Below are 20,917 nucleotides of genomic sequence, written 5' to 3'. Positions count from 1 at the left end.
AGGTTTAACCCAATTCAACTATCAATCCGGCATAAAGCATTAATTTGGAGTTTATGGGCTACACCTCGTTTTCGTTTTAAACGCGCTAAAACATTCTAATATTTTATAATGATTGTATTAAGCAAGTTTTTTTTTTTTTATTTTTATTTTTTAGTTGAGGCTAAAATTCATAGTAACAGATATTGTTTTTCTTCCTCTGTCCCCTTTATAACAGTATAGATACTTTGTTTTGTCAGGCGGAAGTACATAATGACCTGAACTGATCCGGTGTCAATCATTTACTCAATGACCGCTATTTGAATATATATATTATATATATATATCGGTCACAGTCAGGTCACCCGGCTATGCCTATTTAAAAGATGGCGCCGCGATATTGTTCTCTATAGATAGAAAGTGACAAGAAAGGTGAGGTTTGACAGGTATTTAAAAACACTACTTAACATGTTTAAACATTGTGCTTCTTTCAGATTCTAGAAGACCCTATTCAATTGTCTACTAAACCGGGGTAGAGTTGGACATATTGGAAGGTTGTTTTAGGGCGCCGAAATGTAAACGATTTTTAGTCTCGCATTTTCAAATTAATTTCAGACGCAGAAAAAAAAAGAAAAAAAAAGTTTATTTTAAGCTGCTTTTAGATAGTAAGATATAATACCTTAATAATATTAAGCTGATGGACTCCAGTGATATGGATATATATATATATATATTTTTTTTTTTTTTTAAATCGCAAGTTTATAATATATAAAAATCGATAGATAACTATAAAAATATATACGAAATCTGCAAGAATTTAAATATCATTACGACCTGGCTACGCAAGGCGTCCCTGCTAGCTTAAATAAATACTTTTGCAGTTTTAACAAGAGTTACAATAATATCAGAGTACCTCTATTTACGCCATGAATACCAACATCAATATATTACGTTATATTATATTGAAGTTACATCGTGTTACATACAGTGGGATTAAATATGTGGCGTGCTTTGGAGGTACCAAAAATACAGATATCACAATTGACATTATGTATTCTGGATAAAACAAAATAGAATATGGAAAATTAGGCAGAAGGCCATCAAATGTGTGGAGAAAAGGTCGGTGGTCATCCTATGTCTTCAGTAACCTATTTGAAGATTCTTCACTTGTCTAGAATGATTGCACTCGCCATGTTTATGTTAGAGGGCAATTCAGTAGGAACTTGTTTACTTTAGACTTGAAAACAGCAACGTTATAGTCAGCTAGGAAGAAACTTTGCTCGTGGAATTTAGATTTAGTTTTTGGCACAGACAATAAAGAAAATTGTTGGCAGTTGTTGTAGCTAGACAAGTGCCCACGTCCAATGTTCTAGAGGAGAGAAATTATAGATAGACGCTTAGTCAAGCACCTGCCATACAGGCACAGGCTAATTTCAAAAGTAACCTCCCAAAGCCTTGATTCATACAGTTTGAAAATGATTTGGTCGGTGTATTTTGATTATAATTTATTGCGTCAAGGAGGGGTTTTCCCTGTTTATCAGTTTGTGAACAACTTTGCATAAGAGTTAAGTATCCAAGAGCATTTTATCAGCGATTTGTAGCGGCTAGGTTAACCTATTTGTGGTGACCCATAAATGAATAGGAAATGGGTGACGGATAAGTAGAAGAAAACAGAAAGAATAAACATTAAAGTACAATAAGACGGAAAAGTCATTAAATACACATGCACTTTTAGTAATTAGAGTCGCATTAGCGTATGAACCTATCCAACACATACATATGATAAACACACCCGACATATCACTTAAATTTCACGTGAAGGTACTTGATGTGTCAGAGTGTTCTTATGTAGATTTTATTGTGGAATGCGTCTGATAAGTATCGGAAATCGATAATCGAAAAAATCCGATTAAAGAAAAGTCCAATTTTGACCAAAGCTAATACTTTTATACAACCTAACATCACGAATACATTTGCGAAGTTTTATCACCGCAGAAAGGGCCAGCTTATAAAATAAACTGTAGATTCTTTTATGAGAAAAAGGTTCGTTCGAAATGGATATTGCTTTTTAGAGCACAACTGAACCAAGGTGCTTGATTTTTGTACGTTTAACTTAAGCTCAAATTATTTCATAAAATAAATAGTTGGTTCTTTGATAAGAAAAGGTGCGCGTTTGAAAGGAAAGTTTCTGATTAGAGCACAACGGAACCATGATACCTAACTTTTGCATTTTAAACTTTAAATGAAACTTATTTACAAATAATTTTATAAAATCAACAGTGGATTCTCTACAGTGTAATTTATACTACTATATATTATGGACTAAGTCACTGCGTGGAGGCATTTAAAACTTCCTCCCGGTATATTGAAGTGGGGGGAGGTTTGCTAACTAGAGCAGACGACAATAAATCGATTTGATTAAAAACTGGACTATTTAGCCGATTTCTATAACAATGAATATATGGGAATGTGGAATATTTGTTGATCCTCATTCAATCTCGGATAACGTCGGGTGTCTCTGCTAGTTATTTTAGTGATACCAACCCTTACCTATCCCAATATCTATCTATCTACATACATATCTGACTATATCTCATTATCTCCAAATTCATCTGTATGACACTAATAATCTAAAACATTAGTCTGTATGTATAAAAATATGTCTACCTTCCTTAAAACTACACCACCCTCCATGCCGTAATGTAAATAAAAATAATTTGGAAACATTCATTAAGCCTCACTTAAAATGTAATATATTACAATAATCGAAAATCTTATATAGCGCATCCTAACCTTAATGTAGTTAAACAATCAGGAATATATAGATTTTGTCTTGGGGAACTTGTAATTTTTAGATCTGTGTCTAAGTTCGCATTCAACAACCAATTCATTTCTTATTGTCATCGCGGGAAAGCACTAGGATAATTTTTTTTTACTACTTCTATCTAATCTAATAGGTGTTTTCACTTTGCGAGGATATAATTGGCCGCCTCTTGAATTCCTTTTGTTTTTCGAGGTTTTAAATTTTTATCTAACCTTTTCTCGTTTTGTAATGAACTGTTTGTTTATGAAACCTATATAAATATGTTCCTTATTTCATTCTAAGTACTTGTTTTTTTTAATAGGATTTTTTAAATTTGCCCCTGATAAGCGTTATTTACAAGGTTCTGTTTTGAATTATATATAATGAGATGGTTGCATAGTGAAAATAAGAAATAAAGATGATGTAATAGATGCAAGAAACACGTATATCAACAGAAAGTGAAATAACTATTTATACTACTTATAAATTACTGTGACTGCTTGTGACGATGTTGGTTTGTTGTCATTTTATTTAAGGACATATTTTAATTATACTAATGAGGAGAAACTTAGTTTTATTAGTGCCCTGGTGGCCCCCTTTGAGTAAATAGGCGGTCTTTTAAAACACATTTCAATATCTCACTGCTGATGTAATTCTCTATCTATATAAGAGCCATATACGTCTAAGGATGGAATACTGTTGCCACATCTGGGCAGGAGCTGCTAGAAAGGACTTGTTCTGCCTTGATAGGGTTCAAAATAGACTTCGTGGCCTGGTGGGAGATGTCCTTTTCTCTTCGCTGCAACCTCTATCTCACAGAAGAGATGTTGCGAGTTTTCTCTGCTTTATCGTTATTTTCATGGAAAGTGTTCGACTGAGCTTCAATCTATGGTCCCCGCTCGCCAAACTTTCACAAGAAACACTAGACTAGCTGAAAACATTATCAATAATTTTCCACACTCTTTATCTGTGCCTAAACCTAAACATAGATTCCATGATCAAAGCTTCTTTCTTAGAACTGCACGCCTGTGGAATTGTCTTCCGTTTTCCTGCTTTCCAGCTGTCTATAATATGGTTGTCTTCAAGTCCAACGTGAACAAGTTTCTGATGAGCCGTTCCACTTAAGTTAAAAAATTTACCGAACTTCCATTACTATCGATTACTATATTGTCCTTTTGACTACTCTACACTCTTTAACCCTTATCCTTGAGTGGCCTATCGGCCTTGATAAGCGGTGACGCCTATGTAAAAAAAAAAGTGAAAACATTACCTAGTTGCGTGTTAAAAACAAAATAAGTGACTTTTCTACTTCAATCGATAAGTTTTTGTGTTTCAATTTATTTTAAAGGTTTTTTCTCGCAAATAAAAGTAGTCTACAGCTAAAAGCAAGGTACATCACTAACATGGGAAAATAAGGTACTTGTACAGAATTCTACTCATGAAAAAGAAACAAAATCTTACTAGTGATAGAAAAGTTTGTACAAGAAAAAAATCATGAGTATATGTATGCATGTACAAGACGGAACGATAAAGTTGTTGCCATGAAGAAAACACTACAGCTTTATTTTAGAACTTTTATTGAAAAATAAATATGTATGTTAAATTAATGTGTTATCACTGTTGACACCTATAACTTGGTATCTCATCTATATATATAAAGTAGTAGCGTTCCTGTGTGTGTACAACTCCCAATGACCAAAGAAATATAAAGCCATAGGTGTGTACAACTCTCCTGGTCAAGAAATATAATACCCATGATAGGATACTTCTGTCAGCGGAGATATCTCATCCGTAATTTCCATATATAGCATTCTTAAAACCATATCTACATTGATTGAGTTACGGTCATTATCATATCACATATTAAATCTATTTAAATAATTAGCTCGATGATATTACTTATTCGACATAATAGCTTTGATTTAACTGTACTAATTAAACAAATTTTAGTTTTAAATTTCAATTTATATTTGATTTAACTTATTTTATCTGAAATCGTTTAATTTACAAACCAGAAAACCAAAGAGGAAATAATTGTGATAGTTTAATTGAAAAATTGTTTTAAACGGAGCACGTTATTAAATATTTTCTGTAATAGATTTGTTTCATTTCGAAATATTTTTCCGAGCTGAATTATTTTTATTTTTAATTCGGAGGGCATTTTTTTCGCTTATTCTTAATTTTTAAGTAACCTTTTTTATATGTTAGAGAAAAAGGTAAACATGAAGAATCACTCCACCCTCGAAAATTCCTTTAAAATTACCATTTTTATAGGTTTTCGGGGGCGTTGAAAACGAAAATAACGTTTAAAATTACGGCAAACGAGTAGTTTCCAAGATATGAAATAAATGTTAGTTTCAAAAAGTGGGGATCATTTTTCTATAATTTAACGTAAAATGAGTACCCGCTTTGCGGCCACCATTTTGGGGGTAGAGACTTTTTCACCCTCGGAAAATCTTTTAAATTTACCACTAACGTTAAAAGTTCCAGGAAACAAGTAGTTTATAGGATTGAAGAAATGCACCCACTTTATGACCACCGACTGTGACCGCCATAATATCCCCACCCCTATATCACCTCCCACCAAATGTAAACAGAATTTTTGTGAAATATTAAACGGTTTTTCTGCTCGGTTGATGTTCGTGCGTTACTTAAGTTAAAACGGTTAATTACACTGCAGAAGCACATGTTGAAAAACTACATGTTCTATATCGAATATCCCCCTCAAAAAAAAAAAAATATATATATATATATAAACCGCCCCCCCTCAATGATAATCACAAAGTAGGTTCTCATTTCATATTAAATTATTATAGAAAAGTGATTCCCACTTTTTAAAAACTAACATTTCTTCATATCTTGGAAATTACTCATTTGCCGTAATTTTAAACGTTATTTTCGTGTTTAGTTCCCTCGAAAACCCTTAAGTTGTAATTTTAAAGGAATTTTTGAGGGTGGAGTGATTCTTCATATTTGCCGAGAAAAATAATTAAAACAAATGTCCTCATTTACTTGCATCCCCATGAGGGCAGTGTTTGTCAGACACAGGGCCAATTTTCCATGTGAGCAAAATCCATCATTCTTTTTTTGTTGTTTATAAAATTTAATCGGTGTTGCCCAGGATTTATTATAATAATTATACCATAGCAAGTGTGTTTAATTGCCTGCGAAACAAATTTTCTTTATAATTTAATATCTTATTTATCTCTCTCTCTCTCTCTTATTTAATATCTTAAATTAAAAATGGTCAATTTATACAACGTGACCCAGCTTCGTTTAACCTAAAAAAAAAAAAAAAAAAAAAAAAAAAAAAAAAAAAAATTAAGACCTGCTTTTCTGTGGCCTATACGTTTAAGCAGTCTTTATAAATAATATGAAATAAATTTTGAAAAAAATATATGAACATTTTAGCATGGGGTTAAATTTTCTATATAAATTTAACGTAAAATGAGCACCCTTTTTTGGCCATAAAGCATTCAATCACCTGTCAACCGTCATGTCATCTGTAGCATTTTTTTCAAGTTTGGCGATCGCGGGTGAGGGGAGCAAAGCATGACAAATACAATTTCAGTAATTGTCTGTATTTTTGAGATGAGGTGTTTTCATTGATTGAGATTGTCGGACTGACTTCCTCATCTTGGTTGTTATTTTCACAACGTTTCGGCCGTTTTGCCTTGCCTAGTGACATATGGCCGAGTGGTCCTAGAAGTTGTATCAAAGTTTACAGTTACCCAAAAAAGGTGCTGAGTTCAATCCTGAACGAAGGCAGTGAAAAAGTAACATTAAAAACAGAGAATCAGCAACTATGTCCCAAAGCCTAGCTGTAGTCCGAACACGGTACCCCCGTAATAATAATAAAGGGTTGGGTTCGAGACTCCTAACAAACGGTTCCCCAGTTCGATACAAAACACCTGACGAAGGCCGGAGGGCAAAACGGCCGAAACGTTGTGACAATAACAACCAAGATGAGGAAGTCAGTCCGACAATCTCAATCAAATACAATTTTGTTTTGTGTGGTTGCGGGGCGGGGGATTACATTTGAAACATAAAATGACGATAAATTTATTTTTATGAGACCATTCTGTACTTTCACTTAATTTTATAAACAGAACGAACCCCAAAATATGACGAATTCATTTTTTGCGGGGATTACATTTGAAATAAAAAAATGATGAAATGAGAGATTGAAGAAAGTTTGGCGGAGGAAACCTATTATAGGTATCATTTTTTAAACATTTGAAATCGAAGGTAGCAATGTTGTTCTGATCTTCTGTAATACACATACACATTTATCGTAGGTTTACTTTTAGCAGCCTTGTAATACGATTCTGCCCATTTTGTCCTTATATTCCATGTGTGATGTTTCTGACAGAGGAGAAATACTTGCTGTTTTCTAGGTTATCTGTTTTTCGTGAGTGATATTTTTATTGCTTGCGTAGTAATTATCATTTGACCGACACTGTAACACTCCTGAAGCCAAGACTGGGTCTCTTTGGACTTGTAGCTGGTGTCACACCGAAGGTCTGCCAGATGTTACCTCATTGCACCAGGGGATCACCACACTCTTCAGCATATCCAGGTATAATTTCGTATTGACTATCAAGTCAACTTCGAAGGTGTGAAGTGGCATAATGTGGTCCTCACTTGAAATCACACCGAAGACCATAACTGTGGCCGGAGACTATTTTCATTACCCTGAACATGTCTTTGTTATTCGTGACAAACTAAAGCTGCATTTTGAAGGTGCTGACACTTGTCTTGTTGTCATAACTTGGATCGGTAGAGAGGATGAGTTGTACAGCGGCGCATCTCCGATCTCGCTCGTTGAACAGTGTTACTTTCAGACATGATAGAAGGCTCCTATCGCTGTTGGATTTTGTACACAACTGGCAAACTAATAGATAGTATGTAACAACAAAAGAAAGTTCAAACGGAAATGGAATCATGTCTTTACTAGGGCGATAATGTTTTCGTTCCACTGTATATTTATGTATATATAAATACATACATGCATAAATACAGAGTGTTGCAATTATGAAAAGGATAAATTCAGATAATTTTATTATGTAGTATACCTAATATATATTTACTGTAGTCGCTCTCCGCTTCAATCAACGCCTCGATACGGATCCGGAACTGGAAGCATGCCTTTTCTACAAGCGTCGACGGGAGCTTGGCGTATAAGCGCCGGATGGCGGCGATCAGGCTAGCTTTGGTGCTGTGGGGGTCATGTTAGTGGTGTTCTCGATGTAAGACCAAACGAACTAGTCAAGTGGGTTCAGGTCGGGGGAGTAGCAGGGCTAGTGTCAGTGGGGTATAAAGCCGTAGCACTCCTGAAGCCTGTTTTTCGCGAGTGATATATTTTTATTCCTTGCGTAGTATTTAATCATCATTTGACCAACCTCATTATATTAACCCTTGTCTTAAAATGTAATTTCAACCTTGATAAACAATGAATAAAAAAAAAAACAAGCAAAGCAAATATAACCACCCTCCGGGCAACGTCGGGTTATTCTGTCTGCAGGTCAGCTGTGCAAATATTTATCAAAGTTAATTAGCTTTTGTGATCTGACCAGATATTATCTCCGATTTTTTCCTTAGATTTTACGTCACTCGGTTATTTTTATTTTCTACGATGAAAATATCTCGTTTGTAATTGTTCTCGTGAGAAAAAAATTTTAATGAAATAAAAACAAATGTACTGTTTTCGTAAGTCAAAAAACTTTCGATAATGACCGAATTAATGAACGTTGCATGTTTTAATTACCAATAATTCTAATTTATGTATGGAGCGTTGTACGCGCATGCGTTTACACACACAAAACAATGCATAGATAAGGATTCTTTATCTAGAAAGATAATCGTTTCACTATTAGAGAAACATAATGGCTGCCCAAGATGAAGGCTTGATGATCAGTACTTTTAAGAAAAGTTATCTCAGCAATAACCACAAGTGCAAGTTTTGCAACATAGAAGCAGAGAGTGTGAGTCACCTGGCATATAGTTATAAGGTTCTGCTGCAAAACGACTAATGTATAATGCGATACAGTGGAGGTTCTACAATTATACAATGCAACTTTGTGTGTTTGAGTTCTTTTCTTATTGACTCCGAAACAGCTGAACAGATTTTCTTAAAAATTTACATAACTTTAGTGTAAAAGTCTGGGAGTGATCTTAGTTAAGTTTTGTCTCAGAATACCCCCATAATTACTGATAATCGATACCGTTATTTTAATTTATTATCGGTAAAGCCATTTTTTATGTCGTCACTTAGCAACAATGAGAGAACAACGGGCCGTGAAAATTCTACTGTGGGTAAGTTGATAGCATGTATATATATATATATATATTTTGCATAACGTGTCTGTAGGTTCAAACCCCGCAGGTACATTTCTTAATGTTTTGTTTTTTTCATTAACTGGAAAGAAGTTTACATAAAATCATTTTATTAACCCCCCCCCCAAAAAAAAAAACACGGCAAGTTAAAACTGCAATTTATAATAACATTTTTGACTAAGTTACTGCATGGAGGCATGTGAAGCTTCCTCCTGGACGTTTCACGGATTTCGATGACAATAAAAATATAGGAGTGTGAAATATTCGTTGATCATAATTAAATTCGGAGTAACGTCGGGTCTGCCTGCTAGTGTGTAAATATTTCCACGGTACCATCTGTAAAGGTTTAATAAGTGTAACAGCAAATTCGGAGAACATATACCAAATAGAAAAGTTAAAGCAAACCCTACATTATCCACTATGACTATACACTTTCTACAGCTAGATAACAGCTATTAATGTCCTCAAATAATGCTGGGTGGAGAGGGAAAATATAATGAAATACGAAGGTCTTATGTACGACATGAAAAGAAACTAATCTTAGGAAGACCTCCATCATTCCAGTAATTGTAGAGACAATCGTATTCATGAAAAACAATTTCCAACACTACCTGGAAAATATATCACTGAACCAAGTTAAAGATAGATATAAACAGTTGCACTTAAACGGAGGGTTCGAATCTTAAAAATGTACTGTTAAAACTTATAAGATAATGGGTTAATATCTGGCATCCGATAGGATACTTCATTCTTAGCTAAAACAAAGATTATATATATATATATATATATATATATATATATGTATAGTGTCCCAATAAAATGTATACACTATTTAAATGACCATAAAACCAACATCTATATTATAACTCACCTGTCTAAATGTATGTATGTATGACTAAAACTTTCGACAAAGGCGACGGCTTTTCACGAGATTGACATCATTTTGAAGCTTGGCCCTTCGGACGACAAATTTCGAGAAATTGGCCAAAACCATTAATTCTTTCACCCTCAACTTGGAACTTTCCTACAGGGAGGGATCGCTTTTTTCGCCGATATTTTTGAAAGTCATCCCCTCTTTTCGATCGAATGACCTTAATTTAAACCTACGTCACTTCCGGTTTGGCGATGGGCGCAAGAGCAAAGACTTTACCTTTCTTTCACGTTCTTTTCCTTCTTCGCGGTACGGGTTCAAGCCTGTCTGCCTACAACCACTTTTCTTTTGCTCAACACACACCTCCGGGCAACGCCGGGCACCCAAGCTAGTTTATTATAAGAAAGAAAAGTTTCATACATCAAAATACGGAAGAAATATAAAAACCAGCTAACTATTGAAAGTATCAAAATTATTGGCCATTGTTGTCCATGAACAGCTGACAGCGCTCACTGATTGGATCGAAAACGTTCCTAAACAGTTCAATTGGTATGTTGACATCTTTCAATGGTTGCTTTCAACTCGTTCATCGTAGCTCGTTTTATGGTGGTAAATCTGTGTTTAACATGCCCCCCCCCGCTCAAGAGAAAAATCCAGGGGGCGGGTCAAATCCAGTGAGCGTGGACAGTACTTGATACTTTCTCTTTATCCTAACTATCCGTTTCGCAGTGGCATTCTCTTAGGGAATGTGGCATAGCGTATTCATGTAGAAAGTTGAGATAATTTAAAGAGTGTATACATTTTATTGGGACATATAATATATAAAGCTGAACGTGTGTGTCTGGTCACGAATAGGCTCCTATATGGTTGACTATTTAAAAAACTGATTACATATGATAGAATACGTATCGAGGATAAGGAATGGGTATGTTTGATCTGGCAGAACGGTGGTTCATAAAAATTGTGGGGTCTGCGTTCGCGTCTGGCCCCCAAAGTATGGAAATAAAAAATGAAAAAAAAAAAACAAACGTTTACAAATGTCTTTGATATAGATGTACATAAGAATACTTTGATAAGTATGTTTCAACTTAAATAGAGATGGTATAATAAAATTGTGGGGTTTGCGTTCGCGCCTGTATTCCATGGAAATATGTCACACACTTTAACAAAGACTTAATATCTATTTGTGTAAGTATACTTTGATAATTATGTTTTAGTTTGAAGAAATATGGTATAATAAAATTATTGGGTGTTCGTTCGCGCCTGACCTCCATAGAATGGAAATATGTCACAAAATTTAACAAGGTTTTATAAAAGGAGTGGGGGTCCACACTAACACATTAACTTTAATCTTAATTCACGTTAGCTTTTATTTATTTTTTGGAGTTGAATCATATTGTGTCGAATAAATTCACCTCATAAATTCACGTTCTTATTAAAGTGAAAGTCAAAAAGAAAAAGTCGGAACTTTAGACAATTCTAGACACAAATTTTGCATAACTGTTTTTTTTTCCTTCTCCACTTGCACGTGGCACTCTTTCGAAAATAGATAAATAATAAAAAATAAGAACGTTACTTGTTATCGTGTCAAAAGAAGGAAAAAATCTTGCTCACGTGATTACGTGTCTTTTTAAAAACATTTACATAACCTTTTTATTTTTATTTATATATCTGTTTAAGCTTTTTTTGTCAGTGTACTAGAAGGAATTCAGTTGATTACAACCCTTTCTGCGTGTTCTGTACATTACAATAGGTCAACCCTGGATCCAACGGCGCAATACTACACTGTTCAATACTGTGAAACTGAAACGAAGCTGTTCTACTTGAAAAGGACGCCATTTTCTTATTTTATATCGATTCTTTGCTTTAAAAAATTAAAGTAATTACGTGTTTACTTTTGTAATATCCCATTTTGCTGTTTCGGATTATTTTACTAAAGTAAGTAAAGCTTCATTATTTTTCAAAACTGTTTTTGTTTCTTTGTTTTTCGATATTTCGTCGATATTATTTAGTAAGAGTTTTTAACAGAAAAGCCAACAAACGACTACCCGAAAAAGTAAATATACAAAACATAAATGTTACTATAGTCAATAAAAGTTCAGTTAATGTTTTTTTTGTTTTGAAATAGTTTTTAATGCTCTTTACTTGAAATAATTTCAGCGAACCGAAATTAAAACGAAATTTGAGGCGATAACTACTTTATTGAATTTCATACAAACTACACATGCCATAATCGAATATTCCTCAAGCACAAAATAACGGAAAACATTAAAATATGTTTAAAAATATTCTTTACGTTGACGGAACTCTTAAATTCCGAACACAGGATGCTCAGGTGCCCCTCCTTCAAATTGAAAACGGGGCTCTCCATTTAAATCGCTGCCATTTTGATTTTTTTAAAACCGGTTCGTGAATTAAACATTTTTTTTTTTACAAACTACTTAAAAATACAAACCAATGAACTTTTCTACCATAAATTAACTTTTATTTACTATGGTAACATTTATTTCTTGTATATTTATATTATTATATATATATAACATTTTCTCTTTGTAAGGAAACATTTTTTTTTCTTGGTCACTCTTTGCTACGAATGGAAACAAAGTTTATATAAAAATATATTTTCGCGAAAATTATCTCTACTTTCATCATATTTTGCTTGGGGTAAAATTTTTGATTATCAAAACCTATCTTTACAACCCCCTCCTTTTTATAACCTATCATACTTTCATCAATCACAGTCCATTTTCTGTAGGCTGTTTTTGCTAGGTCGTAAAATATGCTTAAATACAATTTTTATGTAAGTTTCATATTTATTAAAATAGAAACAATTCCCTATTGATTATTATATTTTACTCAATATACAGTAGTGATTTGAAAAGTAAAAATATAACTTCCATACCCTCAGCTTGAATCGAAAATAAAACCTAACTCTTCAGTTTCAAATTCAAGCAAAAATAAACAAAATTGAAGCACAATTAAACTGCACAGTAACCAATACAAATAAAAACGTGAGAAATTTCTAATAGAGCACGTCTGACTAAAGGCATAACAAGAAAAGAAAAAGAGGAATGTCATCTCTCCTAATGAAAACAACGTGCTTTCCACCAGAAATTTGTTTTCAGTAGTGATGGAACGATTTCAATATATTTCCCGATTCCAATACATTACCGATTCCGTACTAAATTCCTTATTCCGATAGCAATTCATTATAAATCTCTAAATATTCAACTATAAAAGTGTTATTTCGTTCAGATTACCGTAAAACATATCTTAAATGTGCCTCTATTTTCTCAAACGTAAAAACACACTTGAGAGGGAGTGATCTAGAGATTTTAGTTTTACTGGAATGCTTAAAATCAATAAATATTTATTATTTTATTATTACAAGCAGTAGAAAATGTTTGTTAAACCAAAATCAAATAAAAGATAATTTAAGGAATCGGCTTTTCGCATCAAAAAATAGGCTCAAATTTTTCCAATACCCCCAAAAGCTCCTATTTTCCTATCTCCGATTTCGATTAATCGTCCCAACACTAGTTCTCGGGTTTACACGGTATTCAATGCAACAACGTGTTTGTTATTAGAATTTTATCAATGTGTTAAATGCTGATCTATTGCTCAGTCATGTTAGTTCGAGTAATGTAACGACTTTTATTTCCATGCTTCCGTTCAGTCTTGAAAGACAAAGGATACTCCTTAGGAGCAGTAGCGTGTGTAATTGTGACAAAGAATCCTGAATCGGCACTGTTGAGTCCAGTGGCAAGGAGAAGACCAGGACGTCAGGAAACAATGCTGAGATAAGCGGAGAGCACATACAGCACCTGAAAGTCCCAAATGGTCATCCATTTAGTACTGACTAGGTTCAACGTTGCTTAACTTCGGTGATCCAGCGGGAACCGGTGTGTCAATATGATTATGCCGTACAAATTTGTATTTAATCTGTATTTTATGGATGGCAAAACACGCCGGGCATAAGTGTTGTATATGTATGAATACTGTCGTTCCAACGTGTCTGTTCTTTCTCACGCCAATATTCTATACGATTGGCAAACCTGGACTTTTTTATGGTGGTTGTAACGTAAGAGACTATTCCTATCATTTAATTTAGGTTTTAGCTTATTTTCCCAACATCGACTCACGCCGTTTCTGGTTTAGTTTGTTTTGTGTCATAAATTGCTTTAAGGTTATTTGATGACAAGCAATTAAGTAGGGTTGTTCTGAATTAATGACCTCTTAAATGATATTAGCACCTCATGATGCTAGTATTATAACATGTGAAACGCTACCAGTTTTTAAAAAAATGCATATGGCTGACGTCACACTAGAATTAAAAGATACGATTTCCTTTTCTACTGGGACGACAAAGTGTCGAAAAGGGCAAAGCCAAGCTATTCTTATGCTGAATAGGTGAATAAGGAAGATAGATGAATGATGGCCAAAATTTAATGGTCCAGTTCTGGAAAGTTGGTGCTTCATAATCTAGAGAAACAAAGTGTAATACGTCTTTAGCTTATATTTACCAATGGCATATTCTACCTAAGAGAAAGGGGAACTGTATTAAATCACATTTGAAAAAATGGCGACAGCTCGGCTACAGAGTAAATTAACTGTGATTGGTAAAATTGAGCCAAACGAAAAAAAAAAACGAAAAGAAAAGAAAAAAAAGAAAAAAAGAAAAAAAAAAGAAAAGAAAAAAAAGAAAAGAAAAAAAAGAAAAGAAAAAAGAAAAGAAAAAAAGAAAAGAAAAAAAGAAAAGAAAAAAAGAAAAGAAAAAAAGAAAAAGAAAAAGAAAAAAAGAAAAAAAAAGAAAAGAAAAGAAAAAAAAAAAAAAAGAAAAGAAAAAAAAAAAAAAGAAAAAAAAGAAAAAAAAAGAAAAGAAAAAGAAAAAAAAGAAAAAAGAAAAAAAAGAAAAAAAAAGAAAAGAAAAAGAAAAGAAAAAAAGTAAAGAAAAAGAAAAGAAAAAAAAGAAAGAAAACGCCGCAATATTTCACTCGAGTAAATTTGGTTCACTAAAATACAATTCCTGGTGCTACCAGACCAGGTTTTGTTCAATATGAACCGATTCGGCATACACTCAACCTAAGGTTAATATGGCGTAAAAAATTAAATTAAAAAATAAATTAAAAAAATATTTTAGATTACTGTTCTCATTTTTGGTGTTATTCGTACACTGTTACGGTCGATCTAACCGCCGACCTTCTTCATGTGCATCGTGTCAAACTAGGAAATCTTTTTGTTGAACTCAAGAATATGCATGGGATTTTGATCGGAAACAAATTTAACCCTCGAGAATAGAATGCTCTCTTTCCGTCAACCATGATTTGTAGCACTTCAAACTAATTCGCAATTATATTTTGAATGTCATCGTATTATCCTTCAGACTTTATGGCTGACGGAGGTTACATCGATTGAAACGTCGTGAAAATAGCACTCTAGATGAGATCAGTAGTTGGAATAATCAAATACGATTAATCATCCCATCGCAAAATTTCAGAAAGGCAAATACTCAAGATGAGAACAGTAAGCCGAAGAATCCAAATAATACGGATTGTCAATCCTCATCTAAAAAAATAAATATAATTTAATCGATGATCACTAAAGCTAAAGAAAAAGTAAAAATAAAAATGACGTACTTATAAATCTAAACAGTGTCACAGATGGTTAACTCGTCCAAGACACGGATGCTTTCTTTTCTTTCTACCATCCGAACAAGTTATTTTTCATCTTACACCCCACCACTCCCAAATTCCTTCAATTCTATGGTTTAAAAATAGAATTCGGATATACTTATATAAACAGCATAATTCTAAACAGCTTTGTTCCTCGCTGGTTTTACCTTCATGCTTCTGTTAAATTAGCCATAGGTGATTAATGAAAGACCGTTTCTAATCGCACAGATAACTATGTTCTATGCCGCAAACTTTAACGAAGTGCGGAAATTATGGTTTCACTCACAACGGACAGAAAATTTGGAGAATAGAAAGTGAAGCTTGGGTTTATTTTTAATAGTCTTGTAACTATCACTTTCCATAGTTATCCTTTAGTTCTCACATTCCATGAGCAACGTTTCTCGCAAAATCGGAAAAAATGCTGTTTTCTGAGTCGGTATTTATTTGAGTAACACTTATAGTTGGTTAGGTTTTTTGACATGGAAGTGTTTTTAAGCTTCTTTACGCCAGGTGGCTTTATGCAGTGTCCCGAGCAATTTCCATAAAAAGTTTTACCCAACACTTGATATCAAACTTCAGCACTTGTACGGTTTGTACCATACTTATAATAAGTATTCAATATGTATCGACTTTCAATAGATGAGATTGGTAATATAAAAGTTTTAATACATTGTCCTGTTACTTTTCGGAAATTTCCGAGTGCGCCACTGATCATTTATGAGTCCAACACGTTTCAGATATTAACAGCTCTATTTTTATTTTCGAGCCGCAAAACTAACAGATTAGAGTATTCCTGTGATGACCTGGTCCCTGTTGATTGCGATGTATTCCTGGTTCTGTACAGTTCTAGAAGGTCCACCCTCCCAGGCTTTGCGTTCTCTCTTTGAGAATGGGGTTAGTTTATTGTTAATCGCCTGACGTGCCTTTACTGGAAAATGTCGACGGAGATACCCAGTCACGTTTGCAGGTCAGTGTTCCTTCTCGAGGACGCTGACTTCTTGATCCCACTTTCCGATCCTGATGTCACAAGTTTTGCAGTGGGAGAGAATTAAATAACCCCCGAACAGGAGAACATAAGTATTAAGCTAAATACAATGCCGCAATAGGTATTGCCTGTACTACGCAAAAGAAAACATTACGTCATCCCTGATCCTGTAATGATAATAGACACTATTTCCCCAATATTTAAAAGTCGGGTTTTAGTAAACTTATAAGCCAACGGATCAAATATAAAGTATTTTTTCTAAAAACACAACCTCTTAAATGCCGAAACGCAATATCCTTAGTAAGGGAAGGATTAAAGTATGTAGAAAATCTAAGCTTATAGAAAAATCTGCAAATCCTTTCTCAACTAAACTATAGACAATTATATATACATAATTCTGGTACAACCCATTCTTGAAAATGACATCCAATGAACAAATTAATAGTTTCACAATTATTGTACAACCAGAGTGTGTTCAACGGTCGCCAACCGGGATGATGACCGGAGGCGTCGTCGCTTACAAAGAGCAGTTACAAAAACTAAATACCGAGAATTCAAGGAAACTTGATTCTAACATAACACCAACAACTGGGGAAGTAGCTAAGTGGTTAAGGAAACGGATTGACAACCTGGATATGCCAAGTTCGAACCCAGTTCGTTCCACAGAGACAATTTCACTTGGAGATCTTGGCAACCTTCACATGGTCCTTCTCATATGTTCAGAAAGAATTCTAACTAGGTAGATACTGGTGAAACGAATGTCAACACAAATTATATATTTAACTAACATTTCATCCCGGGTGTTTGGAGATGTATGTTGGAAAAAAAAAAAAAAAAAAAAAAAAAAACGGTCAATTTTTTAAAACTTTGACCCTTATTATAACCTCTTAATATTTTTTTTTTTTTTGGGGGGGGGCTCAAATCAAGTTATTTAGTTAGATCCATGTCCAAGAAATTTATATCGAAAATTTCAACTGTTTAGACCCAAAATTGTCGGAGGAGCTTGGTAGATTTCTCGAAGGTCAAATTGTTGAACTTTTACCCCTTAACAGCCAAATTTCTGGCCGAAAACCGATTACATCGATTTTCCCAAATCTCAGTACCCTGTATATCAAATTTCGAGTCTGTAGACTAAAAATTGACAGAGTTATTGCGTAGGTAAATGTACAAACACACCCGTTCAGTTTTATAGATATATATTTAATGAATGAATGATATTGAACGGAAACATTATCAACGGCAATATTATTCATTATGAATATTTCTGGATAAAACATTTTAAGGCGATCATGTTGTAGCCAGCAGGGAATTTTTTTTTTACAAGAGTCACCACTATAGACATAAGGCCACTCGAGGATACGTGGTAATGATTATAAGGTGGCCAGTAAGGTAATAACTTGGTGATTGGTAGTGGTGGAAATTGGGTAAATTTTGATTATACAAGCTAACAGTTCGACAAGAACTTATTTACCTTAGACTTAAGATGAGCATTTTGTAGTCAGCTGGAAAGGAAGCCCGGGTTACAGAGTTCCATAAGCGGCCAGTTATAGGAAAACCTCTGAGTAAATAAGTTTTTTTAGGAAAAAAAATCTGGTTCCGTTTTAATGGTGTACATAAGTGAAAATTCCTTGAAAAATTAATTCTATGAAAATCGTTTTTGATGTTAGGCGCACCGATAAATGAACATAAGTCTTAGCAGTTCTGGTCGAAAACGAGTTCTCGTCTTGAATGGCCGAATTGCATTTGAATTATCAGGCCCTAAACATGGCGACGAAACCAATCAGTTTTATCGCGAACCCTTTGAAACATTCTTTTCCAAATATAGTTAAATAGTGAACGTCTTCAGAGGTTTGGCAGATACAATGTCATTCCTTTGTCGTTACAAAGAACAGGTGTAGCTGCGAAATAGCTTTGACATTTTTACAAACTAAATAATAAACATTATGTATATGCTGACAAAAGGACAGAACAATGATACTTTTTCATTAAAAAAAATGATTATAAACATTAATTGTCAAAAGCGTAGATAACATTTCAATTCTATCATCTAAAAAATAAATAAGTTCCACCCATTCACTGTGTATGGAAATGTAGGTATTGATTTCTATAGAAAACAAACCGAGCAATAGTAATAATTTATAAAAAAAAAAATTTAAAAAAAGCAAAATACTCATAGAAATTCATCCAATAACTGTCACCGCGACATTTATTGTGTGGACCGCTATACGTATTTTTTCATTTTCGAGTTTTGACGGATTATAATATCTCAAATAATGACTATCTTATGTCAGCCATTTTGCTTTCTTTCTAACTCAACAACTTTCCATGACTTCTATTTCAAACTAAAAAATTAAACAAAAAAAAAAAAAAAACGCTTAAAAATAAGTTAAACTACAAAAAATTACCTAGACTGTGACTCATCCTGTCTTTGGTAATATTTATTGGTTATATTTGTGTTTTTTTTTACCAATTTCCGGGTTGATGTATATAATAATGAATGCCAAAAAATACTATTTCCACCTTAACCGTGCCAGTCATGGCGGTCAGACAGAGTTTTTTTTTTTTTTTTTTTTTTTTTTTTAGAAATCTGGAACGTACATAAGCTTTAAAGAGCGACGAAGATGTCATTTCACAGCAACAAACTGGACTCTATAAAAAGATACTTGGTCGAATTTTAAGATAGCGAAAACCATATATTAGGGTAGTTAAAACATTATCGTTTTCTCACATGTTACTTTTATATGATTTCTGAATTCATTGATTATATATATATATGTAAAATGGGTTAATAAATTCCAACGAAAGAAAGATGTATATTTAAATAAGGGAGTAGTCACCAACAATGTGTATTTTTTAACATTTTATTATTCCGTGTCTTGGTTTTTCATTGAGAATTATGTTTGGATCATTGTAATAATGTTTTTAGTCATTGAAATCGTTTACGTACGTTTCAGACGGTCTGATGCGTCCTCGTCAGAAATCACGCATCTGAAACGTACGTAAACGATTTCAATGACTTAAAAACATTACAATGATCCGAACATAATTCTCAATGAAAAACCAAGACACGGAATAATAAAATAATGTTAAAAAATACACATTGTTGGTGACTACTCCCTTATTTAAATATATATATATATATATATATATATATATATATATACCATGTTATATCATTTTGAAGCGCGTTTTTCGCTCTATCAAATCGTATAATTCGTTACTGTTTTCAATCTCTTCATTCGTTTTTGCAGGTTTTTAGACAGCATAGACAAAATTCAAATCCGTACGATTTTCTTGTTCCAGTTCAAACTAGGCCGAAAATCTGCCGAGACAGCTCGTGATACCAATTATGCATTTAGCCCAGGAACCACTAAGGAACGCGTGACACATTAATTCAAGAAATTTCGCAATGGTGACGAGAGCCTCGAATATGAAGACGATCACGCCCGGCCGACTACGGTTGATAACGAATATTTAAAAGCCTTAATTGAAGCCGATTCTCGCAAAACTACACGAGAAGTTGTTGAACTCGAGGTCGACCACTCAACAGTCGTTCACTATTTAAAGCAAATATGGAAGTCAAAAAAGGATTAGTTCCGCATGAATTGAACGATGATAAAAAAAATCGTCATTTTGAGGTGTCTTCTACGCTATTTCTCCGCAATAAAAACGACCTATTTCTTGAGCAAATTGTGACGTGTAATGAGAAATGGATCCTCTACGACAGCAAACGACGTTTGACACAGTGGTTGGATGCAAATTTCACACAAACCTAATTTATATATCTCGCAGCGTTCTTAGATATGTTTTGTACAGAAATTCATCCGATACGTATCGAAAATTGAAAACATGATACTAAAAACAGTCTCATAGATAAAACAGAATTTTTACAGGGGAATATTTTAATTTACACCGATCAAGGGAAATAATATAATTTCAGCAGAATTATTTCTTCTTAAAAAAACAAACAGGTTTATTGTTATCTGAAGATATAGCCCAGTGGTAGAGCATTCAATTACAGATCAAATGACTCCCTGTTCAAGCCTGGCTCAATTTTATTTTTAAAAAATCTTATTAATGATTCACTTTATGATAGCAGCGGTGCAATTTAAGATCGCCGCAAATCGTTTCTTCGTTTGTATATTTTAAAACTAAACATTAATCAGAAGTGACTTTTCCAGAGCATTGATTTTCAAGCCCAAATATCAGTTGACGTGATATTGTAAACAAACACAGACGGAATTCAATGAACATTATTATTGTTTTTTTTTATT

General features: G+C 33.6%; 1 protein-coding gene across 4 annotated transcripts in view; it reads right to left on the bottom strand.

Moving 5' to 3' along the window:
- The window catches only part of LOC145284870 (zinc transporter ZIP4-like), a 461,784-nt gene that overhangs the window by 177,915 nt on the left and 262,952 nt on the right, over positions 1-20,917 (bottom strand). The gene's annotated exons all lie outside the window — the stretch shown is intronic.

The sequence above is a fragment of the Euprymna scolopes genome, chromosome 9, assembly GCF_053919585.1.
Source record: "Euprymna scolopes isolate OS-2025 chromosome 9, ASM5391958v1, whole genome shotgun sequence".
Classification (NCBI taxonomy): domain Eukaryota; kingdom Metazoa; phylum Mollusca; class Cephalopoda; order Sepiida; family Sepiolidae; genus Euprymna; species Euprymna scolopes.
The sequence above is the reverse complement of the archived record's forward strand: the minus strand, read 5'-3'. Positions and strand labels throughout refer to the sequence as shown.